This window comes from Schistocerca serialis, chromosome 1 (genome assembly GCF_023864345.2).
Source record: "Schistocerca serialis cubense isolate TAMUIC-IGC-003099 chromosome 1, iqSchSeri2.2, whole genome shotgun sequence".
Lineage (NCBI taxonomy): Eukaryota > Metazoa > Arthropoda > Insecta > Orthoptera > Acrididae > Schistocerca > Schistocerca serialis.
Window position 1 is genome coordinate 1,007,690,687 of NC_064638.1, and position 22,729 is coordinate 1,007,713,415.

At 43.7% G+C, this 22,729-nt stretch overlaps 1 long non-coding RNA gene and 1 pseudogene across 1 annotated transcript in view; both read right to left on the reverse strand.

The window, feature by feature from the left end:
• Positions 1–22,729, reverse strand: part of LOC126413338 (uncharacterized) — a 1,775,741-nt gene that overhangs the window by 1,023,310 nt on the left and 729,702 nt on the right. The gene's annotated exons all lie outside the window — the stretch shown is intronic.
• Positions 7,770–7,887, reverse strand: LOC126427317 (5S ribosomal RNA; annotated as a pseudogene).

The following is a 22,729-nucleotide window of genomic DNA, read 5'->3' on the forward strand; positions in this document are numbered from 1 at the left end:
GCCCCGCCCAGTAAGAAGAAGGACGCAGAGACGCAGACTGCCGCCTCCGTGCAGCCTGTAGCAATACAGGAAGCCTCGGGGGTGGTAATACAAGACGCCACCGTACAGACAGCCGTCGGAGGAGGCTCCCAGCCCCCTCTCCAAGACGCAGCTGCACGAGACAGTTCCATCCATTTGGACACTCTCAGGTTTTTAAACGCCCGCCCGCTTCTCACTTCTGATGAGCAGGAAGATCTCATCGCCTCGGTAGAGCAAGCCGAGAACGCGAGCAAAGAACAAGGGACGAGCACCGCTGAAGACGCCGAAGTCGCCAGCTGGGAGGACATGCCAGATCCCGAAGTGGCACAAGCATACACATCCAAGAAGAAGAAGCAGAAGAAGAATAAGGATCCATACGCCAGGAGGACCTAGAAGACTCTCCTCCTTACCGCGCCAGACACCCATCATCATCATCATCATCATCATCATCACCATCATCATCATCAACCACTCGCCCTGTCAGTCGTTGACTAGCATTCCTACGTTTCAACAGGGCCATCCAAGTAAAGGCCCCTAACTGACGCATCGCTATTATCCATTCAACCTACCGCCTGTCTCTGACCGGCAATCATCAGTCTTCCTAACCAAACACAACCATCCAAGTTACTCCTAAAAGTCCCAGCATGATCTCAATCCAACCAAAGTGGAGTAAATGTCTAATGACAACAGACTGCTTCTTACCTTCATCAAGAAGAGGAATTCAAGTGCGAAGAGAGAGAGACTGACTTGCAGACATCAAATAAAATCATGTGCTTCATGGACTGAAATATCTTATGTTCCATAAGGAACTGCAAAAAGTTGAGTAATATCCGTTGATTATAAGAAAACCAAAGAAAACAGTTTTCTATGATCATCAATTAGTGCCTGTTCTAGATTTTTTTTAGTGAAGTTCACACCATTTCAGCTCACACGTTAAGGATCACCACATCTGGAATGACAAGTAGAGTCGTTCTCCAGGCTAGCTAGCGAGTTGCTCGGAGAAGTGATACGTGAGCGGCTCGGCGAGGTAATATGTGAGCCGATGGGAGCCCTTGAAGCCTTGCCTATAAGGTGGAAGCCGACTGGTCAGCTCTGGTAGAGTGGGGCAGCTCGCACTGATGCTGCGCGCCTCTGTTTTCAGAGACTTCAAGGTGTGCTTCCTTGAGAGACTTCTCGCCATGGCTTGGAGATTGCTCCATATTTTGGTTTCCGGTGTACTGGCTATCAGAGAACCATAACTGCTTTGGCTGCAGGTGAATAACGTGATCCACGGTGCCACCTGGAGATGCTGTTGGCCGTCTGCAGAGTGCAGTCAACTAAACTACTGACGGGCCAGCTGCCCTGTGATAAGTGGCATGCACTGAAGCGCTCCTGTCAGAGGAAACTAGTCAATATCCACTACGTTCGTTGTAACAATGTCTGAAAACCCAACAAATGAGCTTGAGATTTTTTTAATGTGATAAGCATATTATTATCATCATTATCATCATTATTATTTCAATAGTAGTGGAGAGGCATTAACCATTTGGCAAGTGTATTCTGTAGAGTGTGATGAAAATTAATTTTCCGTGATCAAAAACACAAAACATTAAAAAATAAAACATTCTAATGCGTTCTATCTACAACACTGCAGCTGTTAATAATTTAATAGTGGCAACTATTTATTTACAGCTCGTACAAAATAGATACGTGTTTCGAAGTTTTAAAGACCTTCAAAGTAGTCACCGGCATTGTGTATAACCCGTTGCCAGCGATGTGGAATTCGTAAGATACGCTTAGCAGTGTCAGTTGTGTTGACAGTTTGAGCGGGTAATAAAATCATTCCTAGAAACCCTTACTTGGTGCCGGCCGGTGTGGCCGAGCAGTTCTAGGCGCCTCAGTCTGAAACCGCGCGACCGCTACGGTCGCAGGTTCGAATCCCGCCTCGGGCTTGGATGTGTGTGATGTCCTTTGGTTAGTTAGGTTTCAGTAGTTTTAAGTTCTAGGGAACTGATGACCTCAGATGTTAAGTCCCATAGTGCTCAGAGCCATTTTGAACCTTACTTGGTAACTGCACAGTGATACTTTGTTTACTTGTAGAAGGCCTCTTTTGTGAATATGGTTTTGCTGTTAAATTTCCTTCTGTCGTCTTAATGCGGGTTTTTCGTCTCGTTTCATTTTGCGAACTCTGTCTTTTGTGGGGGAGTAAAGCGTCCAAGAATCTTCAGTGTCTGATTAATTTTGGGAGCGACCAGTTGTACTTAAAAACGAAACAAAAATCGTTTTATTTGAATACGAAGAAGTTGTTTTTAATCAACCTGATGCCGATTCGCGAAATGCCATTTTCTCCGACTAGTTGTTTATATTTTCACATACCGATAGTGTTACGTAGCACTTTGTAGTGTAACTGCATCTATCGGAATAGTTCTGAGTAGTTGATGTTAGATCTCAATAATCTCTGTTTGCAACCGCGGCTAGTATACCATTTAGTTCTGGAAAGTGCCGGGCAGTAACGACCTGACAGGTTTCTGGCGCAACAAACTAATAACGGGAAGCTGCGTCGCCTTTGAGCCGAGCTTCCTTTGCGCGACCCGGAAACTGGTGGCTACGGTGAGAAGCCCGCTGTACTTTCCGCGGCAGCAGCGATTCATCCGCCGCAGGAAATGAGATTGTCTACCGGCGCGCCGAGTCGGGAGGGACCGCAGAGCGCTACGAGGAACTGAGGCCGCTCAGGAATGTGGCCAGCGCAGCTCTGCGAAAGAAGCGTTTAATGCCGGCTGGGAACCCAAGTGTCACAGTGCGAGGGTCCAGAGGAAAAAAAAATGTACGGTAAACCCACAAAACTGATGAGTCCGGCTTGTGCAACAGTCTTTATTGCCACGAAGTTTTCAGTATATTACGTGGATTGTCATCCGAATGGGAGAACGAAACATGTGCTAAAATATGGCGGAACAGTCACAACACTGTTTTCTTCTGTCAACGAAATAAAATAACGAATACTTCACAAGTAAAGGCAATACAACATCTTATAACTGAAAAACGTGCAATGATAACTACTTTTATTGCTGACTAACTGACTAAAGCGGTATTGTCCGGTATTCATTCTGCCAGTTTCCTGTTAGGAATGAAAACAAAAAATATACTGTGTTTGTAGAGAATATCGAAAAAATTACAGCTCTATGGATTCATGACTACACCTTTGAAATTATAAAATAGTTGTATAAAGAAATATACGTTATGTACAAGCGGACAGACACAGGGTCCTGGACGGTTTCTGTACGCTGGGTGCACTTGCTTCACGTGTCTGCAACGTGATTTTGTGAGCGTCTCTATGGCAACTCTCCTTTATAGCGCTATAGAGGGCTATTAGTTTGGCATACAGAAGTTTGCACTTCGCAGTTGAAGGAAGCTGTGAAAAGCGCTGCTAGTTATCAGGGATTTCCTGAAGTTGACTCGACTGTATGAAAAATAAATGTATTAAAATTTCATGCATGATGTGGCAATTTTCCAAGCTTCTCAGTATTAATAACGTAATGTCTCTTTCACTATGTGTCGTATAATGAGATATTTGTGTACATATATTTAGCGGTATATGTGGATATTGTCTGCGAAATATGTTGCAAACAGAATTAGTGGCAGAGAAATAATGAATTTAAACGTTATACATGGTGCGACAGCTTTCGACGCATGCAAGAGTTTATGATGTTACATCTCCTGAATTTTGCAGGTAGATATTGTCTGGTAAACTGATTTTGAACAGCGTTAGTAAAATATAAGTAATAAATTCAAACGTCACGCATGACGCGGCTTTTTTCAAGATCCCGTTGTTTATGGCGTCATATCTCCTGTACTGTGATAGGTAGGTGGAATATACACGTATACATATATTCATTTTCATAAAATTTATGGATATCTAGTGATGTGTTGTACTGGAAGAGTTCTTGTACTTCCGATGGGAGAGGATGACGTCCTTCGACCATCCGTGATCTCCCTTCGTTACTCACAGTTGCTTTGAAACTGGGATGATACATGTCCCGCCTCAACCTTACATAGTTCGAACTGGAGCTCCGTGTTTGATGATATTCCGTTCCGAGTGATGTTAAACTGTAATCTTTCTGGAATTTGTTGGCAGAAGATGCTGGTACCTGGTCTTCCAGCAAGAAATGTTACTGCGGTATCCGGGAAAACCTCTGTTGTCATTATCTAGGATATAATGAGCCAGGGGCCTAACCGAACCGGAAGCACCCAACTGTAGTGTGACGTCGGTTACATGAAACTGTAATAATCACAAGATAAATTCATTTTTTTTAAATTCTAGTCTTTGATCACAATATAAAGTCCTTCGACGATGACCGGTTTCAGTCAGTAATGACTATATTCCGATCTGTTCTACACGATGTCCTAATGAGATAAAGTTGTAATGACATCGCCAAAACATACTTCTTGATTATATGTTGTAACTTCCCATATATAAAAATTTCCGGTACAAAACTGACTGAGAATTGAAAATTTTGGACGTAAGCAGCGCTACGCCATGGCCTCGTGAAATCAACCTGAATAAACTGAAAAAATTCTTACCTCATTGTGGTGTCGCCGGATAACGCTGTCTATATATCCGCTCCTAAATGGCACAGCTTAGTGCAAGGCTGGCCTATCTACTACTACTGAGCAACATTTGTCTGATATTTGCATTATTACAGAAAAGGCTGACTTTACTTGTTGACACAGCTGCATAGCTGGTCCTCGGATTATTAAACTACACATGACTATGTACTGGGACAATTTGTAAAATATTTAAATTCAAGTAAATGACTGGTAAAAATTATGTTCTGAAAAACATTATTGGGAAAGTTTCTGCAAACCATTACATAAAAATTGAACATTACAGGTCTGACTTAATTAGTGCTGACAAATCACAAATGGTTCAAATGGCTGTGGTCATCAGTCCCCTAGAACTTAGAACTACTTAAACCTAACTAACCTAAGGACATCACACACATCCATGGCCGAGGCAGGATTCGAACCTGTGACCGTAGCAGTCGCACGGTTCCGGACTGCGCGTCTAGAACCGCCAGACCACCGCGGCCGGCGACAAATCACAAAGATTGAAACAAATTCATATTAACATCTCAGACAACAAATTTAAGTACGTGCATAGCAATGAAGAATAATAAAGTTTACCTTACACTACATGGCCATGAACTGCGCTGCACCAGCGGCGACTGCTAATGCTCTGACATGGCTAGCAACTGTACTGAAGCGGTGAGCAGTAGTAACGTATTCTCCGTAACAGCGAGCCATTGCGACTGCTCCGTAACAACGAACTACTGCGACTGCTCTGTAGTAGCAAGCGATTATTACTGCTCCCGACACTGCTCTCACCTGCGATTCTATTGCAGCAGAGATGTTTTATATCGCAGGCAGTGCGTGAGCAATACATCGAAATTACATTTACTCCAGCATGGTAGTGAACAGTAAAGTGAACAGTAAACTTCTTACATAACGAACCCCTTACAAAGTCAAGCAAAAAATAGTAATTAAAACCATTTTTGAAATATCAATGGGTTGACTAAGCACTGCTCCAAAAAGTAAAACTACGGACACACTGGGACGTAGTTCATGACACCTACAGGAACGTGTTCTCTGGACTCTACTGCACAGTGTGTTTGAAGGTATCTGTAAGGTACCATCTCCCTCCCTCGCTCCCTCCCCCCACTTTTCTATTCTTTTCTTAAATTTCCTTTACTTCACGTCTATGGCCACAATTTTTTGTCAACAGATTACCGGTTTCAGATCTGTTTTATAAAAACATGTCTTAATGTACTGGAGCCATAGTGGCCTCGTCAAATGTTAAACACAAAGTCAGCGCCAGCGCATCGTCAAATGATACCTTTCGAAAATGATTCTTGGGAAGAAAGACTGTCGGTACCTCTGGGCATGAGCCTGAATTTCTCTGATTTCAATACCGTAGAGAAAGTGCGAGACATATTTTTGAGGAGTAATACGTTTTCAACTCGTTTAGGAACGTGGACTCTCGGAATTTTGTAGGGCTCTCCGCGACGCAAAACTCCTTTCTTTTTAGTGCCTCTCAATTTGTTGTGCATTTCTGTGATACATGCTCGCCAAACAAATACGAGACGAAGCGTATTCGTAGAACTTCTACTTTTTCTATTAAGGCAGTTATATAAGCATCCCAAGGTGTTTAGGAGAAGACCTGTTTCGTGCATTTAATACTTATGTCCTGAGAACTCACGAAAGAGACCAGATGGTGCACACAATTTTTACCCTGAGCCACACTTGTTTAATCGCTCCTTAAAATAAAGAGCCTGACTGCGGATAATTGCAGGGATACCATCTTTTCAGCAAATAAAAAGCAATGAACTAAAATATGATGTATCTAGAGGGATTTGGTGGCAGCAACTTCATTACATCTCCTAGATTGGAGGAAAGTAAGTCATGGCTGTGTTGATGATCTGGCATACTCTGTGTCCAGTTGTATCTAGCCATCGGACACAGCTAACGCTTACCGGTAGGTTCTGAACAGCGGTATCACGGCGTGAAGGGTGAGAAAACCAGTGAAATACGCGAGGTTAGTCATAATCTGCCCGATCGTATCCCCCGATTGTCTTCTGTTCCAGCAAAATGCAACACTTTTTCCTTGCTTTGACAATAAGAAAACAGCGTAATGAATACTTTGAACTGACGGTTCTGCTGGATAGGACTGCGAACTTCCTTCAGAGATCCTCGGGCATAGATGTCGGATACTGTCGTGGAAAATGCACAGTACATCAAAGAGGCCGCTGCTCTTCTTGGGCTAAGCGCAAATTGAGACGCGTATAGCACGTGTGACGTGACGCGACACTACAGCGCGACGCGCAAGTTCCGCATACGTCGCGCTTGTCCAACGCATATTGAGACATACTTTGCACGCGCCGCTTGGCGACGCTCTGCGCTGACAGAAACGAAGCGCGCACCCTGTAATCTTTCTCAAACTATTTTACAGAAACTATTCGGTAAAACTGTTTGATTTTTGTTTTCATTGTAGCATTATATGTCAGCTTCGTGGCGGAGAGCCCGTCATCTCGCTAATGGTGATACTTACTGTGATATACAAATTTTAGTAAGACACTACGCAAAATTCGAAAAGTTTGCAATCAAAAATAGGGGTCGCTATGATTTTGCGCGTATTACACCATATGTTGCTGCATATGAAAATTAGCTAACATGTTGAATTTTTCTTTAGACTTGGGAGGAGGTCTCTATCTGTCTCCGATCTCGAGAAAACAGATCCTATGTAGCGCGCTCACTCCCGATCTCACACCAGCGAGAATGAAATATTCACAACATTCCTCGTAACTCCTAAACCGCTCTAGGCATCGAAACGAGGTTTTGGCGAATGATAGCACACAAGGAGGAGAGTATTTCGCCAATCGGTAGACGTGAAATTTCTTATGTTACTGCAAACCGACGCAATGAGGTTTTTCGTAAGTTTCTGAGTTCTGTGGTTGTCACTTACTTGTTTAATGAAGACCTCTGTTTCAGAATTCTGTCGCAATAGCTGCTGTAAGATGCACTCTGTCATCAGGTCACAAGTGGCCCATCGGGACCATCCGACCGCCGTGTCATCCTCAGTTGAGTATGCGGATAAGACGGGCGTGTGGTCAGCACACCGCTCTCCCGGTCGTTACGATAGTTTTCTTTGACCGGACCCGCTACTGTTCGGTGGAGTAGCTCCTCGATTGGCGTCACGAGGCTGAGTGCACCCCGAAAAATGGCAACAGCGCATGGCGACTCGGATGGTCACCCATCCAAGTGCCGGCCACGCCCGACAGCGCTTAACTTCGGTGATCTGACGGGAACCGGTGTAACCACTGCGGCAAGGTCGTTGCCCCTGCTGTAAGATGAGTTTTTATAAATTATACTGTGTTTTGGCAAAGGAAGTACTATAAAATCTGTCAACAAGTGGCCGTTACTCATACGTGGCGATGCCTCTTCAAATGTGGTAAGGTTAACCATTCTCACAAAAATAAATTGCCAGTTCTGTTGGAATTTTGGTTGAATCCCCGTAACTCATTGTATTTTAACAATAAACGACTGGATTGGAAACTTGCCAAAGGATTTTATTCCTTTTCTTGATCTGAGCAGTATTACAGTAATGACGAGCGTTCCCGTCAGGCGGGATGACAGGCACATGTTGGATGCTGGTTACTCACCCACGGCTGGCCAAACTGACAATGCGTGATTCACGAATAAAATAGTTGTTGTTGAGAAAAATAAACAATTGATCTATCACAGAACTGAATGGTCAGTGTATTGTCAGCAGCCGAGAATAATGTGCGCAGCAGGAATGACTTGTGAGCGGGGAGTTCACGTCGTTGGAGAAACATTGTCATGAAAGTAGATCTGCCCTTGTCAGTAATACATTTTAACAATTTAAGTATATGAAACCACCACACTCTTTCAGGATACTCATACTTTCGTAATAATACCGACCATTTTTCATTTGGGTAGCCTGTTGTATAACTGGTTGTTGAAGCTTATAATGTGTATGCAACAACTGAAATGCTTTTTCTCAACAAGAACTAAAATGCTATTTCTCGTCAGGGCGAGACAATTAAAACATTGTTATTCGTGAGGGCTTATTGACTGTTTCTAGCTTGCAGTGCAGATGTGATGTCAACGTGTATATTGTATAATTTCTCTTATTACATCCATATGCAAGTAATGATTGTGAAACTTATGTGCTTCATGTCTTGGACGCCTTTACCAGAAGTACAAAGGGGTCATACCTGCAGTAATTACGCCTTTTCGACATTTTGCAACACATACGTCTGCATAACAGGCAGCAAGTAGATAACATTGTTTTACTTTCCTGCCTTGCTTCTAGATCACACTATTTTATAATATTCCTTACTTCCTTATTCACTACCCTCGCGATGTATCGTCTGTCGCTTCTTACGATCTGAAACATTGTGGAGGCAGAAGATATACTTCCAGTGGGTAACAGCTCATTATTCACTGAACTGTGCATTGTTCTTGACAAAAGAATAAACAAAACAAAAGAACGGTACAGATATATGAAACTGAAAACTATTATGTACTAACGAAAAGAGATGGAACGCTAAATCGGCGAAAACAGAAACACTATTCAGTGACAATAAAATTCAGCATACTCTAAGGCTGTATTTTTTTCGGATGGGCGGTACTTCCATTGCCCATATGCGCCATGCGAAGTAAGTGTGAGGCAGGATTGCCCCCTCCGCTCCCCGCCACACCCCACAACATTGCTCGCGTTGCGCGCGGCGCGAGAAACTGTGGCACAACCACAACGCCGCGCGACCTGGCGCAAACGCGTGTCGCGCCCCCATCGCGTCGCGTCCCAATTTGCGCGGTCCTATTTCAACCTGTGAAGCTACAAAAATACGCGCTGCACTATGCTACGCTACACGCGCTATACGCGTCTCAGTTTTCACCTAGCGTAGCGACACCAGTGGGGAGTAGATTCTTTGACTGCTCAGCAGGAAAAACGCACAAGCCACGGGAAAGTCTTCTTAAGTGTTTGCTTCTTGTTAGCGGGCAGCATAGAAAACTTCAAAGAACGACGTAATTTTCACCAATAGTTTAATCTGAACGACATAATTTCCACCAATATTTTAGTCTAAATGAGTACTTGTGTAAGTACTGACAGCTAGTTTCGGGGTGTGCTAATTTTCAAGTGCACAAATGTATGTGATCGTATCGTAATTATAGAACAATACACACGTGGTACCCACGAATACATGACAATATGTGTAACTGTGCAGAGCTTGGGAATTTTGTTATATTCTTATTAGAGCGACGTTTTCGCATATTTCATGCATTTGGAAATGAGCTCTTGCTGGAAACAGACCAGTAGCGCTTAGCAAGTTACTTATTTAAAGTAATAATAAGGTGTAAAACATGTCTTTCTCATTTTTCAAATAGTTATTACGCAGGATAAGACTTGAACTGCATAGCTGTTATATTGCTTGCAGAGCTCCCAGTTTCTGAGAGAAGCTGACTAAGATTCCTGTGAGAAATTGTTGGACTTTTACATCGTGCAGTGGACCCTAAGATAGTTTCAATAGCAACAACTCTCATCTCCACTAACTAAACTACTCTACTACATCGTGCAGTGGACCCTAAGATAGTTTCATTAGTGACAACTCTCATCTCCACTAACTAAACTACTCTACAATTTTTTCGAGCCACTAGCTAATGAACTGATTTATGACCGTTACACGTATACACTACTAAAACAAACCATCTCTTATATTATTCTTTCGTATTAAATTTTCGTGTCTTCTAGTTTTGCATACTGTAGTTGTCCAAGCAGCTTTCCCCGCTATTGGTCCTTCCAGAGACAAGTTAACTGTTAGTTGTAAATGAAACAGATGTACCACAACTCCTATCTATTTTCATCACGTTTTATCCACCACCTATGTTTCACTTCCATACAGTTCTGTGCTCCAGACGTCCTCAAAATACTTCTTCAGTACTGTAGTTGTCCAAGCAGCTTTCCCCGCTATTGGTCCTTACAGAGCCAAGTTAACTGTTCGTTGAAAACGAAACAGATGTACCACAACTCCTATCTATTTTCATCACGTTTTTTTCACCACCTACGTTCACTTCCATACAGTTCTGTGCTCCAGACGTCCTCAAAATACTTCTTCACCTCCACCTCATAATTTCAGACTATGAAACTGCATATTGGTTGGCTCAAATGGCTCTGAGTACTATGCGACTTAACATCTGACGTCATCAGTCCCCTAGAACTTAGAATTACTTAAACCTAACTAACCTAAGAACATCACACACATCCATGCCCGAGGCAGGATTCGAACCTGCGACCGTAGCAGTCATGCGGTTCCGGACTGAAGCGTCTAGAGCCCCGGCTGCATATTGGTGCACAGTGAGATTGCCGTTTTGACAAGTAACGTAAGAATAAGTCATTCTTAACTGCATTAAATTACATTACATAAAGTCGGTAAAGGAAAATTGATCATTTTGTACTGTTACCATTTTACACTTAAGAATTTCGTTAAAGATAAAGGCTCCGCGGAGTGGCCGTGCGGTTTGAGGCGCCATATCACGGACTGCGCGGCCCTTCTCGCCGGAAGTTCGAATCCTCCCTCGGGCATGGGTATGTGTGTTGTTCTTAGCATAAGTTAGTTTAAGTTAATTTCAGTAGTGAGTGAGTCTAGGAACCAATGACCTCAGCAGTTTGATCCCTTAGGACTTCACTCACACACACACACACACACACACACACACACACACACACAGAGAGAGAGAGAGAGAGAGAGAGAGAGAGAGAGACTGAACATCCCAAGCAAAAGCGAGCCTGCAGAAGTGAATGTCTATCCTGTAGAAATATATGCTGATATTACGGGGGCAAATGTCGCAATGAGTGTAGCGTCGTTCAGTGGCTTCTACAAGTCATTTCCCAAAACACGAAACAGTTCATGAAAATGATGGCCATTATTAAAAGAAAATCACTACAGCCCACTTTCAATTCCTTTTTAACCGAAAACGGTTAAGAAAGAGAAATAACCATCATACAGATTTTTGCTGCGTTTGTTATAGTGAACCAGAACTCAAATGACAAGCCGGCCGGAGTGGCAGAGCGGTTCTAGGCGCTACAATCTGGCACCGCGTGACCGCTACGGTCACAGGTTAGAATCCTGCGTCGGGCATGGATGTGTGTGATGTCCTTAGGTTAGTTAGGCTTAAATAGTTCTAAGTTCTAGGGGACTGATGACCTCAGAAGTTAAGTCCCATAGTGCTCAGAGCCATTTGAACCATTTTTCAACAGACAAAATTAGAGAGTTAATGGTGTGAACCCAAAGAAAAGAAAAAATGCCCGAAAAATAATGTCCAAAATAAGGCTAGCAAACAAGGGCTCGAGAATACATACCTTAAGAGGTATGAGCAATTCTTCATCATCGCTACCACCGCTACCGAAGACACTTCTCTTTTACGGCAAGCTCTTTGTTTTCCATTTTTGAGAAGTGGTATCATGGATCAAAGAAAGACAAAATCCAGTAAACAGGGTCGGTAAGGTGCACATCTTAAAGATCTATGACCATTTGTGCACCTTCGCTGTTGTAAAGTACATCTCTTCTGCTGAGCAAATGCTCATAGCTCTTAAAGAATGCATTTTAAAACTCATGTATACTGGACATTGTTTTCTTGTTTTAGTTTATGCTGCCTCCTCCGTAAATATGGAAACCGAAGAACTTGTAGAAGAAGAGACGTGTTTCACTGTAAATGTCAGTAAACTACATAATATTGATGTTTGCCTAAGTCAGTATTATGCAAACTCTGTTCAATACACCTGAAATCTGGAATCTACAACGACTTTTTGTACAGTGCCAGACGATGGTGCACATAGACCGAAACTATTAGCATGCGTCAATAAAATTTACACAGCAGCTGATTCTGTGTACCACTCTTTCGTTAAACTCTTATTGGGAGGCTATTTTTATCGCTTTCCTTAAACTTTGTGTTTAGAAATACAACAAGGTAATGTAAACGAGGTGGGCTACAGAATCAAAAGCAAATAATATATATGTCTTATACGTGATAAACAGAACCTTCATTCAAATCAAATGCCTGAATAAGAAAGGTAAATGGGACGGAAACAAGAAGGATTCAGCTCTGCAATTTCGTTCCAACGAGGGTAAAACACCATACATACTGATAATTGCTTTTAATGTTAAACGAGCATAAATAATGTATTGAAGGGAAAATATCAGCTATTGACGGAAATTCAGTATTTTTGTAACCATTTAATTTGGCTGATTCTAAAATGTGGCAGTCGTATTGTGACACGGCTCGAAGACGTGATATGAGCCTTAGATGATATTACCTCTCGTCGCGAGGTGGATTTCTATTTGTCGTGTGGTCAGACGAGAACGCTTATTCGTCGAACTAATATCAACCATCGCAAGCACGGGTCGCAGTTTCGTACTTAACAAAACCAATAAATACTGAATTTATATTGCTAATAATCTGATATCAATTTAGATTTGAATGTGGGGTGGTATCGAAAAGTTCCCAAAATTAGATAGTTGCCTGCCATTGTTGACGACTACACTGAAATACCACTAGGCGTCTCCATCTACATTTCTCTGTATTCAGTGTCATAAGCTGCTGGTGAGGAGATTCTAATTTTGACGTTTCCGCAAGTTTGCGCTTCCTTGGTAGCTGACATGAAAGAGCGGCGTGCCTATATAGAGTTTTGTTTCAATCTTTGTAAAACCATTGCCGAAACACGAAACGTTGGACAACGGTTTATGTCAGAAGTTACGGCTCGTATCAGCGTTTCAAACACGGGCCGCCACCGAATGTTGTCGACCGCGTCGGTCTGACACAAACAGTAGTCGTACCAGAAAATGTTCAGAATGTCAGGAAGTCGCTTCTGCAGGATCGTAGACAGGCCATACAAGACGTCTATAACACCCTGGGTGTATATTATGGTATATGTGAACGTCTCTGAATGTTGAACATGAGACGAATTACGGAAAAGCTTCTACCACGGTTGCTCCAGACATTCAGTGCAACAACGCGTCGAATTCTTGAACAACTGCACCAAAACAATCCAGACATTCTCTAAATTATTGTCTCTGGTGATGAAAGTTGAGTTTATGGTATTATCTTCAAAGCAGAAGTCTTCGCAATGGAATGGTACTCCTTCACCTCAGGAAATTGCTCAACAAGAGTAATAAAGTGCTTGTTGATCTTTTTTTTTCTTCAATTATTAACATTTGACAAAGATTTTTTCCAGCATAACAATGTAATACACTTAAGTGACGAATGTCTTGGGATAGAGGTATACAGACATACACATAGTGGCAGCATCGCGCACACGAAGTATAAAGGAGCAGTGCACTGGTGGAGCCATCGTTTGTACTCTGGTCGAGACTGTTCGCCGGGTGCAAGTCTTTCGATTTGACGCCACTTCGGTGACTTGCACGTCGAAGGGGATGAACTGATTATGATTAGGACAACACAACACCCAGTAACTGAACGGAAAAAATCTCCGACCCAGCCGGGAATCGAAACTGGGCCCTTGGAGTTGACATTCTGTCCCTCTGACCACTTTTTTTTATTTTTTTTTATTTTTGTTGTGTAATTGATCAGAGGCCTTCTGCGTCCCGCTGGTAATATGTTCAGTCACGTCTTAGCTAAATTGATGTGTTCCGTTCAATTGTTCAGAAATGTTCATTGGTTCAAACAGGAAACCACATTCTCTCTTGGCTTAACACATTCCAGCTGCGAGGCAGGTCGTGGAAAGCACTCCCACGGAAGTTCGAGAAAAATTGTCTGTATTTTGGGTGACGGACAACGACATATGGATGGCCATTGAGGTATGACCAAAAATCGAGTACAGAGTCTACAGTTTGTCCAAATAGGTAGTGAATGGCATGTCCGCGTATCCAATTCACAGCATTGGTCTTTGTCCGAGGAAAATAGTCACGTTCCAATAATAATAATAATAATGAAAGGGGAGTAATCCGATCCGGAATGTCCCGCGTTAGAAAAGCCACAATACCACGAATCAGTTGCCAAACCTCCGCGGCGGTCCGAAAACAAACCGATGTTCATCATTGTCTGGCACTCCACACGTGGAACATAGAGGTGATTGGGCGAGGTGGATACGATGAAGGCGAGATTGGTTGATTTGCTTACCATTGACAGTTAGGTACCAGACAGATTGAACATTCGTGTCAAGGTAACAGGCGAACACCGCGCGCCATACATGAAGCCTGTCAACCTGTGAGAACGTTTGTTCAATCGAGTTAGGTGGACGACCAAATTGGAGGACATTGTATACTGCCTTTGTCTTGAGTAAAAGCTGTCTTGGTAAGGTGAGGCATAGATAACTGAGTTCAAGAAAGAAGTATCTTATATAATGGAACTGGTCCGAAACATCCGAGATCGTCACTGGGGCTGACAGTGTGACCGGCGTATATGCCGACAGGAGGAGACCAGTGAGGCTCGTTGGGCAACGTGTCCATACCGTCATCTGGGAGCTGGCAAATAGGGCGCGAGCTCTATCCGGCACGTGAAACAGACCTATCCCACCTTGTTCGCGGGGAAGAGTAAGGGTTGCATAGTTAACTTTGAACAACAGCCCTGAGCTGACGAAAGATGCCATCGCTGCCAACATGCGACGTGCCACAGTAAGCGGGAAAGGTAGAACTTGTGCTACATGGGGAACTCGGGATGCGATATATATATTGACATATCGAGCTCGTTGGAGAATATCTAGGGATCGAAGGCGATGGTCCATAAGACCTGCTCTGATCATTAAAAGAAGGCGTCGGCAGTTGATGGTGGCTGAATGCCGGAGATCAGATGAAAAATCTATTCCCAAACAGCGAATGGTATCAACGGTGATGAGAGGTGTAACGCACTCCACGGGAAGTCCCGTGCCAATGAACATAACTTGTGACTTACGTACGTTTAAAGAACTGCCTGATGCCTCACCATAAGTCGCTACCCACGCCAAAGCAGCTCGAACATCGTTAGCATTACGTAAACAGATGACTACATCGTCAGCATAGGCTCTGCAACAGAATCGGTATCGATCTATGGACAACCCTACCAAACGTTGTCTTAGTTCACATAGCAAGGATTCCAAGGAAAAGGTGTACAAAATCGCTGATAGAGGGCAACCTTGACGTACGGATCGACCTACTGTTATGTGCGGAGTGGGTCTGCCATTGTACATAATCCTGGCTGAGACACCCCGCAGAAGGCGCATCACTACCGTGATAACGGCGACTGGGAAACCCATATGGTGGAGAACGGCCGTAAGGAACGAATGGTCAACCCTATCAAAAGCTTGACTAAAGTCCAAAGACGCAAGTGCCCCAAAGAGGCGTTGTGCCAGGATAACGGCGATCATATCCCTGTAGCGGCATAAAGCCGTGCGGATATTATTATCCCCTCCCAAAGATGCTTGGTCTGGCGACACAACATACCGGGCAAAGTTTTTAAGTCGTGCCGCCAAAAGGCTAGTGAAGATTTTCATATCACTGTTAAGGAGGGTGATGGGCCTATAATCACTGATATTGTTGCCACCATGCGGTTTATGTACAGGAATAATAATTCCTTCCATGAAAGCGTCCGGCACAGGTACTTTTGGAGACATCAGTTCCCGACGGATGGAGGTAAAGGTGGACTCTAACAAATCACGGATGGTGCGATAAAATTCGAGGGGAAGACCGTCGGGTCCTGGGGAGCGATTGATGGTTTCTGACCGGATCTCATCAGTGACCTCTGACATCAAGTCAATCGCCGCATCTTCTGGGATACCACCGAAGTTGAGCTGTGAGACTTACTCGATCAACTCTGGGGAATGTGGAATTGCGGCGTAGAGCTGCTGGTAGTGGGCGTGAAGCACATTCTCTATGGCAGATTGGGTTACGTAGCGACCCCTTCTTGGTCTGTTAGACGTGAATCAATTTTCGGCGGCGATTTTGGCGTTCTTGGATGATGTGGTACATCGACGGAACGTGCATGAGGCGTGCGATTAGTAGTAAGAGATCGTACTATTGCCCCTTCCAAATGCCTTCGCATGAGATTGGAGATTTGGGCCTTAGCATGGTTCATCCTTGTATGGCGCTCAGGGGAGGCTGGCATCGTGGAGCATTCTCGTAGGATCCTGTAGTAAAAGTCCATAGTGCTCTTCCTCCAGGCGACGACCACTCAGCTACTGTACTCTGATGATTCATGTAAATAAGATTCCGCCGTGATTATGGCAGCAGGAAGGGAATTAACAAACTATCAATGCGGAATAGTAGTTGGAGCTGGACGCATGGGACATTCTATTTCGGAAATCGCTAGGGAATTCAATATTCCGAGATAATCAGTGTCAGCGCGCACGTAGACTACCAAATTTCAGGCATTACTTCTCACCACGGATAATGCAGTGTCCGAGCCTTCACTTAACGACCGAGAGCAGGAGCATTTGGGTCGAATTGTCAGTGCTAACAGACAAGCAACACTTCGCTAAACAACCGCAGAAATCAATGTGGGACGTATGATGAACCTTCTTGTTAGGACAGTGAGACGAAATTGGGCGTTAATCGGCTATGGCAGCAGACGACTGACGTGCCTTTGCTAACAGCACTACCTCGCCTGCAGTGCGTCTCCCGGGCTCCTGACTGTATCGGCTGGACCATGGACGACTGGAAATCCGTGGCCTGGTCATATGAGTTCCAATTTCATTTGGTAAGAGCTGATGGTAGGTTTCGAATGCGGAGCAGACCCAACGAATCCATGGATCCAAGTTGTGAACAACGCAATATACAAGCTAGTGAAGGTGTCCTAATGGTGGGGCTGTGTTTACGTGGAATGATCTGGCTCCTCTGGTCCAGCTGAACCGATAGTAGACTGGAAACGTTTATGTCCGGCTTTTTGGAGACAGTATGTATCCATTGATGGACTTCACCTTCCCAAACAACGATGCCATGTCACAGGGCGACAGTTGTTCGCGTTTGGTTTGGAGAACATCCCGGACAGTTCAAGCAAATGATTTGGCCATACAGATCGCCCAGCGTGAATCCCACCGAACGTTTATGGGACATAGTCGAGATGTCACTTTGTGTACAAAATCCTGCACCCCCAACACTTTCGCAATTATGGACGGCTGTAGAAGCATCATGACTCAGTATTTTTGCAGGGGACTTAACAAAAACTTGTTGAGTACATGAGTTGCTAAACTACGTCGTGCAAAAAGAGGTCCGACAGAATGTTAGGAGGTATCATATGACTTTTTCCACCTCAATGTACACATTTGAGAATAGCAAAGAATAAACTTGCTGAGTTTATTACACGTTTTTATCATACTAATGAATCAGGAGAGAAACAATTATACGTAGCAATTCCAGGTATTTGCCAGTGTCGTGTATATATTTGCCAGTGCCACTCCTTGTCAGACGATCACCAAAGTGTTCTATAGCGACGTTCTAAGACGTTTGAGAGAGTACATGAGGAGAAAATGTCCACAGATGTGGCATAAGAACGACTAGTACCACACCATGACAATGTGTGACCGAATGTGGTATACATTAATCAAGAAGTTTTGACTGAATCCGAGATGACAGTTCCCCAAACATCGTACTGAATCAGCTCGGTGAAACTCCTCCTCCTTCCTAAGATTAATATTAACCTTAAGGGGTGCAGATCAGATACAGTGGAGGAGATTAATGCGGAAAGGCGAAGTGTACTAACCACCCCAACGGAAAAAGATCGCTAATCTGCTTGTCAAAATTGGTAGACACGTTGGGATCGGTGTATTATCCGCAAAAGTACCTACACTATGAAGCTGATGGTGCATGTTAAGGTCTCGGTGATACTGAATAATTTTTATTAATATATTTCCTGATCTTTTGGGAATCACGCAGCAATCAGATTTCAAGGATGGTACGACACGTTCCGCTACTTGTATTATCCTCGAATACAAGCAACAGAATTTCATGTTTTCTGCTGTATTACAACGTTCCCATTCTTACGAGGCGAAAAAGCGGATGAATTTCTTACTCCTACAAAAGAGTAATACTAAGCTGCACATTTTAAGTTCTGTTGCGTGAACAACAACCTTGAACTGTGAACGAGAAGAGTAAGGAAACGGAACGACAGCTGTTTTATTTCATGCCATAAATTTTGTGCGGCCTGTTTGCTAGATAAACGATCCCTGTCTGCCGGAACAGTCTGTTCCTTGGATGTTTAAGCGTAATATGGATGAGAGCCGGCGTGGCGTCTCCAGCCAACTTGGCGGAGGCCGCCGGAGCGGCGCAGCTGACGGCTGCAGAGGGCGAGCGGCGGGCCTTTTGTTGCCGCCTTGTCCTGAGTGTAGCCAACGAAAGGGCGGCGGAAACCTGCGCTGAGAACTGGGCTTCACCTGCAAAAGAGCTGGTGGGTTGTCATCATGGCGAGGAAGTGTTTGCACTCCTCAACACTTTCACTCACCACCTGTTGGTAAGAAAGATCAGGATGGAGACTCTATACTACCAAAGCTATGCCATGAGGTCCTAGAGAGACTATTACAATCCATAACCTAGAACTACTCGAATTGCTAATGGCACACAGCTGCCTCTTCTTTCTTTACCTGATGATAATCTGCCTACAATCCAGATGAACTCCGACAACAAGTGTAACAGCATTACAGTGCAAATTAGAGACAAGTCCGGAAAAAAACAATTTTATGAACGTATCGAAGTGAAAGTAGTCTAAATTATGAATGAAGTCCCAGAGCTCTATGCGACCGCTACGGTCGCTGGTTCGAATCGTGCCTCGGGCATGGATGTGTGTAATGTGCTTAGGTTAGTTAGGTTCAAGTAGTTTTAAGTTCTAGGGAACTGATGACCACAGATGTTAAGTCCCATAATGCTCAGAGCCGTTTGAACCAGAACTCTATGAGTTCTTGAACTTAGAGTGGTGAAATAAAGAAGAAGAAAGGTTTCACAATGTCTGAAGCGATTTTGGTAAACGAAGTGAAGTTTTCATAACCCAATTTCTATTCAGGCCCAAACGAATATTTTAGAGTCCAGGTTTTACATACTTCAGGAAGACTTTTTTTTTTAATGGAAAACCATTCAGGTTAGGAGTGCAAAATGTAATAATGAAAGTTGTAATAATAAAACGGACATACACTGAAGTGCCAAAGAAACTGGTATAGACATGCATATTCAAATACAGAAGTATGTTAACTGGCAGAATACCGAGCTGCGGTCGGCAACGCCTATATAAGACAACAACTGTCTGGCCCAGTTGTTAGATTGGTTAGCGCCGCTACAATGGCAGGTTATCAAGATTTAAGTGAGTTTGAAAGTGGTACTATAGTCGGCACTCGAGCGATGGGACACAATCTACGCGGTAGCGATGAAGTAGGGATCTTCCCACACGACCATTACAAGAGTGCACCGAATCAGCCAACCGGTGAAATATCAAATCTCCGACATCGCTGCGGGCGGAAAAAGATCTTGCAAAAACAGGAGCAACGACGACTGAAGAGAATCGTTCAACGTGACGGAAGTGCAACCCTTCCGCAAATTGCTGCAGATTTCAGTGCTGCGCCATCAAAAAGTGTCAGTGTGCGAATAATTCAACGAAACATCATCGATATGGACTTTCGGAATCGAAGGTCCACTCGTGTATCCATGATTGACTGCACGACACAAAGCTATACGCCTCGCCTGGGCCCGTCAACACCGCCATTGGACTATTGATGATTGGAAACATGTCTCTTATCAAATTATGTCGAGCGGATGGAAGTGTACGGCTGTGGAGACAACCTCAAGGCTTCTTGCGGCTCTACAACGGTGTGGGGCGAGATCAGTTGGAATGATATAGGACCCTGATCACATCAGACATCCTGTCTGCCGCGCAGGATTAGCCGAGCGATCTAAGGCGCTGCAATCATGGACTGTGCGGCTGATCCCGGCGGAGGTTCGAGTCCTCCCTCGGGCATGTGTGTGTGTTTGTCCTTAGGATAATTTAGGTTAAGTAGTGTGTAAACTTAGGTACTGATGACACACATTTGAACATCCTGTCTCATCACCTGCATCCATTCATGTCCATTGTGCTATCCGACGGACTTTGTCAATTCCAGCGGGATAATGCGTCACCCAACACATCCAGAATTGTTACAGAGTAGCTCTAGGAACATTCTTCTGAGTTTAAACACTTACGCTGGCCACGAAACTCCCCAGACATAAACATTATTGAGCATATCAAGGATGCCCAGCAACGTGCTGTTCAGAAGAGATCTCTACGTACTCTTACGGATTTATGGACAGCCCTACAGGATTAATGGTGTCAGTTTCCTGCAGCACTACTTCAGACATCCACGTCCATGCCACGTCGTGTTTCCGCACTTCTGCATGCTTGCGGGGACTCTACACGATATTAGGCAGCTGTACCAGTTTCTTGGCTCTTCAGCTTATAAATAGACAGAGAGGCAGTAGGTGAAGCACCGAAGTTATATCCTTGATTTCGAGGCATTGGAGCATCGGAACAGTGCTTTAGTTCCGTTTATCTCAACAGAGATACTTGTTCCGAGGTCGGTTCAAATTAAGGGTTCGGTGCACAGCACAAATTTCTGGCTGGCTGTGGTTATGCAAAGAATAAATATTGTGAATGTCTGTGAATAAAGCCGAAGTCCATCGCATTAGTTTGAGAAATCCAGCCAAACTCAAGCACCAAACATAGTCCAAGTTCGCAATGCAGATCACCAACAAGATGGCAATCGGCGCGTTCGCTGTAACTATGTAGAATGAACATAACGCTGGCTTCGTGTCGCTGTGTGTGTGTGTGTGCAGCTTATGCCGCTTGTAGACCACGGAATTATGTCATGTGACATGACGTGGCCGTACGGGGTGCGGAGTTTCTGTAGTAAGCGTGTATTAACAGAAGAGCAGTAATTCTTTATGTTAAGTTACATACGTCTAAAAATATTTCTCAATTCTCTGTGTGTGGCATACTTCTACACTTCTTATTTAGTTCGCTATGTTTACCGTCAAATTCGTCTACAGTTCTTATTTAATTCGCTTTGTTTATCTCCGTATGTCCATCGCGGTTATTACCGTGAAGATGACCGCTGTAAGTCCATCAAGAAATCAATTCTGTTATACAGTTCTAATGTCCAAATTTCAAGAACTAGGATTATACTTCTTTACGTCGATGAGAAGGTCATTGACTAACAAAGCATTCGGCCATATTGTTTCTAGAAAAGAAACACTGGCATTCGTGTTCAACGATTTAGATAAACTATAGTAAATCTAAATCTGGAAGTTTGGACCAGGAGTTTAATTCCACTCGTCAGTAAAACCCAAAACGTCTTTATTCCATACTGATGACAGCCTCGAAAAGATACACTTTTATTAGGTGCATCGACTCTATTAACACAAACAATTTGGTATCAGTTGCTGGATAAATGCAGCCCTTAGACTTCTCCAGGCCTTCAGTCGTAAGCACCCATGTTGGGCCTCCATGTTTCCTGTAGTTATCTAGCTACCTACTATATGTAGATCGCTGTGGTTCGAAGGCTCGGCTCTGATAACATTGCGAAACTATTAATTCACACCAACAACCAGCAGCGCCACATGCGAAATACAACCAGCGAGTACACCGCAACCGGCAGGTGACACGCCTTCCTCCATCACGTCACGTCATCTTTCAAATCCGCAATGGGGTTAAATAACAGATGTAGACACAGTGAATAAAATAGTTTTTTTTTAGATTTATGTAAGTTAACATAATGTATTATTGCTATTCTGTTAATTTACGCTTACTAATGAGAACGTAATTAATCTCCCACACTGACGTACCCATATACAGGGTGTTACAAAAAGGTACGGCCAAACTTTCAGGAAACATTCCTCACACACAAATAAAGAAAAGATGTTATGTGGTAATGTGTCCGGAAACGCATAATTTCCATGTTAGAGCTCATTTTAGTTTCGTCAATATGTACTGTACCTCTTCGATTCACCGCCAGTTGGCCCAATTGAAGGAAGGTAATGTTGAATTGTGCAATCACGTCATCAACACAGTTTTTCTGTGAACGTTTGGGCAGGCATTGTTGGTGATGTCTTGATTGGACCCCATGTTTTTCCACCTACGCTCAATGGGGCACGTTATCATGATTTCATACGGGATACTCTACCTGTGCTGCTAGAACATGTGCCTTTACAAGTAC